This window comes from Macrobrachium nipponense, chromosome 1 (genome assembly GCF_015104395.2).
Source record: "Macrobrachium nipponense isolate FS-2020 chromosome 1, ASM1510439v2, whole genome shotgun sequence".
Lineage (NCBI taxonomy): Eukaryota > Metazoa > Arthropoda > Malacostraca > Decapoda > Palaemonidae > Macrobrachium > Macrobrachium nipponense.
Genome location: NC_087200.1, coordinates 43133705 through 43141204, shown reverse-complemented (window position 1 = coordinate 43141204; position 7500 = coordinate 43133705).

The window sequence follows — 7500 nt, the reverse complement described above, 5'->3', positions numbered from 1 at the left end:
AAAGAGGTCTTACCTTTTCCTGGTTTTGGCTTAAAATCCTGAGCACCTCCTCATCTGAGATGACATTTGAACCCTAGACGGGTTGGAATGGACAAGAGAAGCCAGAAACAAGAACAAATGAGAACTATAAATTACTGAGCCTTCCATACTCCCTTTAGTGGGCTTATAATATAGACGAGATTAAAGCTCTGCCGATGATAATGCTCATGAAGGTTTACTCGACAGGAAGAGAATTTAAAGTAATTTAATTCTTGTAAGTTACTGATCAAGAATATTAGAGAATAAAGTGTGCCGTGACTAAAAGACTAACAACTTGCTATATTCCAATAAAGAAAAATCAAATTTGACTACTCTTAAAATATAACGTCACACTGAGAATGACTGTTAAAATGAACAGCATATAATGATTAGATAAAACTTAACCAACAGAGTTAATAGTATACTTAATTCTATCACGTATAATACTGCCAGCTTAATTGTTTAAGGCAACACATGATGCAGTGGGGGACCTTGAAAGACTCAAGCCCTTTGAAGTTGCCGATGGGGCATCGGCTCTGGCTGCTGTGACAACCGGGACCTTGGCACTCATCCCCGTGCCTAATGCTGCATGGCTCGGTTCCCTGAGTTCTTCGGCCAAATAGGATTCAGCAGAGGCATTATTCTGGGACTAGTTAGCTGCTGATGGAGGGGAAGTGGATAAGGTAATGGTATTTTGGATGGGCTTACCCATTGGGATGACTGACTCTGAGGCGGTTTGTGAGGCTGCACCGTTGGCGGAGGGTTCAATATGGTCATGGGTGTCCTGGAGGATTCCTATTAGTATTGGCTCTTCCTCGACTGCCAGCATGGGTAGTGGGGCCAAGCCAGCGGAGGGAAAGTGACCGGGACTTAGAGCTTCGGGAGGGAGACTCAAGTCTTGCCTTGGCACTGGCACTGAGGCTGTTCCTGTCTTAGTGAGAGGATTCAAACGTGGCTCAACATCTATGAGGGATGGAACCTGGCACTGCTTGGCACCTTCAAGTGGCACTGGCTGTGCAGAGGTAGTTATTGGAGGCCCGTGGTGCAGGTCTAGAGCTATGTGAGGGCCGGGGCCCTGACACAGTACAAAGGTAGGAGGAGACTTAAAATCTGCCATGGTACATATCTTAGAATGGTGAGGTCATGTGACTCTCAACCGGACAGTAGTCAAGAACATCTTGAAATGGTTGAGGCTCTCTGTTGTGAAGAACTGGGTCCTATCAACCTGAGCTCCATATGGAATTTTATCCTCCCGAATGATGGATACCTGCACACCAGTGTCGTCGAAAGCTCAGACCTGGTGGGCAGGATAGCGACCTCTGGGAGGTGTGACAAATATGCAGCCCTGAGCAGGAGGGCCTAGAGCTGAAGGATTTGTCAATGCTGTAGCAATGGCAAAAAATGAGATTTCTTGGGGCATTCTGCCCAGGCAGCAGTGTGCCCATGCACTTTGCATGAGTCACAGAAACTCCTACTAAAATCAGGCCTGGGCCTGTTGTTTCTGAGTGGTAGCTGCACCTTGCTCAGGAGGATCCACCTTTGAGAGGCACTGCTCCATGGTGTGACCTGGTTTATTGTAACACCCACACACAGGTTCCGTGGAGGAATATTGGGTTGCTGGGTAGGCTGAGAGGTGGCAGCAGGAGTGAGAGGGAGAGCAGGGTGTATTTTCTTTTTTAAAGAACTCTGCAGCGAATGGTGGGTGTCATAGGTGTCTGCCTATTTACAGTACTCCAAAATAGTTTTAGGTTGCCTTGTCCACCAAGTGGGTGGCAAGATCAGGGGGAGTGTAGGACAGGGAGTCCTCTAATTGAAAGAGTTCTAAGACCTCCTCACCAGATGTTTTGTTGGAGGCCTTCATCCACCTATGGAGCGCCGGTGTCTTCTTGGCTACCCACTCTGTCCATGTTTGGTTAGCCTCCTTGGGCATGGTCCTCCATCTCTGCCTCCACCCAAGGATTGCCTCTCAGATGAGGGCGAGATCTTGTCGCTCATTCAAGGGATGGGCCTCAAATGCAGTCTGCCCTTTGCCAGCGAGATGCTTGCCAAAGAGGAGGGCCACTTCCTGAGGGGTTGGGTTGAAGTTCTCGAACACCTGCTTGACATGATCGAGCCAGGTGTTGGGTTGGCTATCGTCCCAAGTCCTAATGAGGGCGCCCATGCTGTGGAGATGAGAATGTGAAGGAGGGAGCGCAGGGGGTGTGGCACTCAGGGGTGCCAGAGTGGCACTCTGGACTGCCATGGCCAGTTGATGGGCTCTTTCTGCAGCTTATCTTCTCTCTTGGGCTTCTCTTTCTTTATCCTTTTTGGCTGCTTGGAAAACTCTTTCAGCTGCTTCTCTTCTCTCTTTTGCTTCCCTCTCAGCTGCTTCTCTTTTCTCTTGTGCTTCTCTCTCAGTTGCTCCTCTTCTCTCTTGTGCTTCTCTCTCCTTCTTCCTTTTGGCTGCCTGGTAGGCTCTCTCTGCAGCTTCTTTCATTTTATCGTTTATCCAATTGATCAGTTTTGAGTCCTCTAGCCACTTGACTCTTCTGGCTTCGGTGAAGGCCCTGGCCTCATCCAGTGCAGTAAAAATACTAGTAGTCTAGCCTGAGAATAATAGGATGGAAGGCAGTCGCAAAACTGCACATGTCACCAGGGGTATGTGGAATACTCAACACCGACACAGTTACTACTGGAAAACTCACGCCGTAAAATTTCTGTAATTTACAGTTCAGCGGAAGGCTCAATGTCAATAATGGACTTGTCAGTAGTTTTTGTAAACACAGAAACCTCAATGGGAGTACTGGCTTGTAAATAAAAAAAAAAAAAAGGAATCTTGCCACGAATTCATGGAAAATTCAATGTGAAAAGTTGTGTAGGAAATAAATTTTGTAAATGCAGAAACCTCAACGTGAGAACTGGTTTGTAAATAAAAAAGGAATCTTGCCACAAATTTATGGAAAACTCAACGTGAGAAGTCGTGGTGTAGCAAATGAACTTTGTAAACGCGGAAACCTCAACGCGAGTATGGCTTTGCAATGGGATCTGTAAACGCCAGTTTAACGGGGTTGTAAATAAAAACAAATAAAGGATTTGTTACCTCCCGTTCATGGAAAAACTCAATGTGAAAAACGTCGGTGGCCATGCAGTTGGTAAAACTGTATAAATGGGGTCTTTTTTTTAACCTGTCAAGGACGAAGACGCAAAGGGGATACATTTTTTTTTCTTTTTTTTACCAATGCAAATCCCTGGTTTATCGTACCCTTTCAACCTAGCTATGATCAGAATTAGTATTTTTACGCTAGCTTCATAAACATTAAAAGGAAGGGGAAGAACCAGAATAAAAATCTCTGCTGCTTAACTACTGACTCTACACAATTCCCTACATACCCTTTTTACCCTAGCTATCTCTCGTAAACCTAAGACCTTCCAATTCCGCCAATTTAAATCCCCGGAGAATTTGGCCTTTGCATGGGTTTGCTAGACAGAAGGGGGAGAAATTACACCTGGCTTTTCATGCCCGCATTAGGGGAATTTGGGGAAAGGGAAAACCATGTGCCCTTTGTGTAAAGCATTAAGTATTTGCCTTTATTATTTCTTTCTGCACAGAAATAAACAAATACCATTGATTTTCCTTATTCTAACGTTAATTGAATTTAAACTAATATTTTTTTTTTTTCTTTTTATTCCTTTACTCTTCTGTTATTTTGTTCATAAACGGGGCAATGGATAGGGCTCGATTAGACACATGGCCAGGGATTTAAATTCTATCCTCGTCAGACCTTCAAGCAACCAGTGAGAGAGAGAGAGAGAGAGAGAGAGAGAGAGAGTGCTCTCAGACACACTGAACAGTGCACTGATTCACGTTAAAAATCCTAACAACGAAATTTCTTTACAATACAAGGTTCGACGATTTACACTTGGAATTCACGAAATATGGCACTTATTTTTATTTTTAATTTTCTCCCTAAATACCCATATACTTTATGCAACGACACAAAAAAAAAAGCTAAGATTAAATTTCTCTCTCTCTAGTCTATCGGCATGCATGTGGTTCTAATATCTTCCCATCTCTATCATGGCAGTCAGATTTTATACACCCCTAACTAGAATACCTAGTTCTAAACAAATAACTAAAAAATAAAACATACCTTTTTTCTGTTGTGGGGAATTAGGAAACCTTGTTTTTTGCTTCCTCAAAAATTATCAAAAGAGTTCAGATTACTTTCTTTCATGGTACCAGTTTAACAATAGCTACGACTGAAAATGAAAATACCTTTTCACAGGATCCTGGATATGGTTGCCATTTTGTTATGACCTGCTCATTCCCTCCTTGAAAAAGTAGTTTAACACTCTTAAAAATGGCCTCGACTGGAGGGACGAGTGATCACAAAGAAAAAAATCTACACCAGAAGGCCAATATTACTGAAAAATGAGGAAGGAATTTACATAAATTCTGGACTTAAGTTTTATATGAACTATATTTACATTAAGTTATGTAGGTCCAGGAACTAATGAGGTGGTTGAGTGTTGATCCACCGGAAACATGTGGCTGGGAAATGAACCAGACACGGAGATCAGAATTTGCACAAAACGGGTTATTTCAATGAAAGCCTTATTCCAAAGGGTTCCCAATTTTTCCTACAATCAGGCAAAGAGATTGCATTCTAGCATCAGTACCAAGGCAAGGAACACGTGGGGAACGTTACACACTACTTGCTCTTAGCTAAAAATACTGTAACCCATTCAAGGGGCATGAAATGACTGGGAGTTTACACAGAAAGGGCTATTATGTTGTTTGAATGAACTAGGGGATGTTTACTAGCATCACAAGAGAATTAATCACAGCATTAAACCAAAATTGGGGAGTGAGAAGCTGAACAAAGAAGGGGGGAAAGTCGCCTTGGAAGAATGGAAATGAAATACAGACAAGAGGCAAAACAATTTCCTGACTGCACTAAACCTATGTCTCACATTACCTGGAAATCCTGGATTTTGGTAGTCTTCTTATCTGCTGATATTTCTGTGCACTATGGAGGTATAAGAACACTTGTGGGATCCCCCAGAGGTGAAATGGAATCTGCAGGGCTTGAGAAAGTCTGATGAAGTTCTGAGAGGTTCTGAGAGGTTCTCAGTGGTTCTGAGAGAGAGCTGCTGAGGTCCTGCTCTTTTAAAATCTCGCCTGGGTAGGCTCCACCTCTCATCTAAGGCCCCCTGTGTAGAGTAAATTGAGAGCAGCCAATGTGAGCAAAGAGGGTTTTTCGAGAGAATGGAGGCTTTCGGTTCACAGGGGCAACTTGCATATAAGGCAAGGATGAATGTATCTTGTTATAAAGAGGTCTTACTTTTCCTTGGTTCTGGGTTAAAATGCTAAACAATTAAATATATATTATATAATATATCTATATATATATATTATATATATATATATATATATATATATATATATATATTATATATACTATAGTATCATATATATATACATACAATGAAGGCAGGGGAAGCACACCAACAGGTCAAGGAACTCATATTTATTAAGTTGCAACGTTTCGAAGCCAACCAGCAGGCCTCCTTTTCAAGCTATAAAGTAACAATATCTAATTAGTACAATAAAATTAAGCTACAATATTAAAATACACAATGTAAAGTACAATAAAACAATCACAGTTATAAAACACAAATAAGGACCAAACGTTTCCTTATTTTGTGTTTTATAACCTGCTGTATTGTTCTTTTTTATTGTACTTTACATTGTGTATTTTAATATTGTAGCTTAATTTTATTGTACTAATTAGATAGTGTTACTTTATAGCTTGAAAAGGAGGCCTGCTGGTTGGCTTCGAAATGTTGCAACTTAATAAATATGAGTTCCTTGACCTGTGGTGTGCTTCCCCTGCCTTCATTATATATCTATATATATATATATATATATATATATAATATATATATATATATATATATATATATAATATATATTATTGTTAGCATTTGTTTTACCCAGAACCAAGGAAAAGTAAGACCTCTTTATAACAAGATAGATTCATCCTTGCCTTATATGCAAGTTGCCCCTGTGAACCGAAAGTCTCCATTCTCTCGAAAAACCCTCTTTGCTCACATTGGCTGCTCTCAATTTACTCTACACAGGGGGCCTTAGAATAAGGAAAATCAATGGTATTTGTTTATTTCTGTGCAGAAAGAAATAATAAAGGCAAATACTTAATGCTTTACACAAAGGGCACATGGTTTTCCCTTTCCCCAAATTCCCCTAATGCGGGCATGAAAAGCCAGGTGTAATTTCTCCCCCTTCTGTCTAGCAAACCCATGCAAAGGCCAAATTCTCCGGGGATTTAAATTGGCGGAATTGGAAGGTCTTAGGTTTACGAGAGATAGCTAGGGTAAAAAGGTTATGTAGGGAATTGTGTAGAGTCAGTAGTTAAGCAGCAGAGATTTTTATTCTGGTTCTTCCCCTTCCTTTTAATGTTTATGAAGCTAGCGTAAAAATACTAATTCTGATCATAGCTAGGTTGAAAGGGTACGATGAACCAGGGATTTGCATTGGTAAAAAAAGAAAAAAAAATGTATCCCCTTTGCGTCTTCGTCCTTGACAGGTTAAAAAAAAGACCCCATTTATACAGTTTTACCAACTGCATGGACCACGTTTTTCACATTGAGTTTTCCATGAACGGGAGGTAACAAATCCTTTATTTGTTTTTATTTACAACCCCGTTAAACTGGCGTTTACAGATCCCATTGCAAAGCCATACTCGCGTTGAGGGTTCCGCGTTTACAAAGTTCATTTGCTACACCACGACTTCTCACATTGAGTTTTCCATAAATTTGTGGCAAGATTCCTTTTTTATTTACAAACCAGTTCTCACGTTGAGGTTTCTGCATTTACAAAATTTATTTCCTACACAACTTTTCACATTGAATTTTCCATGAATTCGTGGCAAGATTCCTTTTTTTTTTTTTATTTACAAGCCAGTACTCCCATTGAGGTTTCTGTGTTTACAAAAACTACTGACAAGTCCATTATTGACATTGAGCCTTCCGCTGAACTATAAATTACAGAAATTTTACGGCGTGAGTTTTCCAGTAGTAACTGTGTCGGTGTTGAGTATTCCACATACCCCTGGTGACATGTGCAGTTTTGCGACTGCCTTCCATCCTATTATTCTCAGGCTAGACTACTAGTATTTTTACTGCATTGGATGAGGTCAGGGCCTTCACCGAAGCCAGAAGAGTCAAGTGGCTAGAGGACGCAAAACTGATCAATTGGATAAACGATAAAATGAAAGAAGCTGCAGAGAGAGCCTACCAGGCAGCCAAAAGGGAGAAGGAGAGAGAAGCACAAGAGAGAAGAGGAGCAACTGAGAGAGAAGCACAAGAGAAAAGAGAAGCAGCTGAGAGGGAAGCAAGAGAGAGAGAAGAACAGCTGAAAGAGCTTTCCAAGCAGCCAAAAAGGATAAAGAAAGAGAAGCCCAAGAGAGAAGATAAACTGCA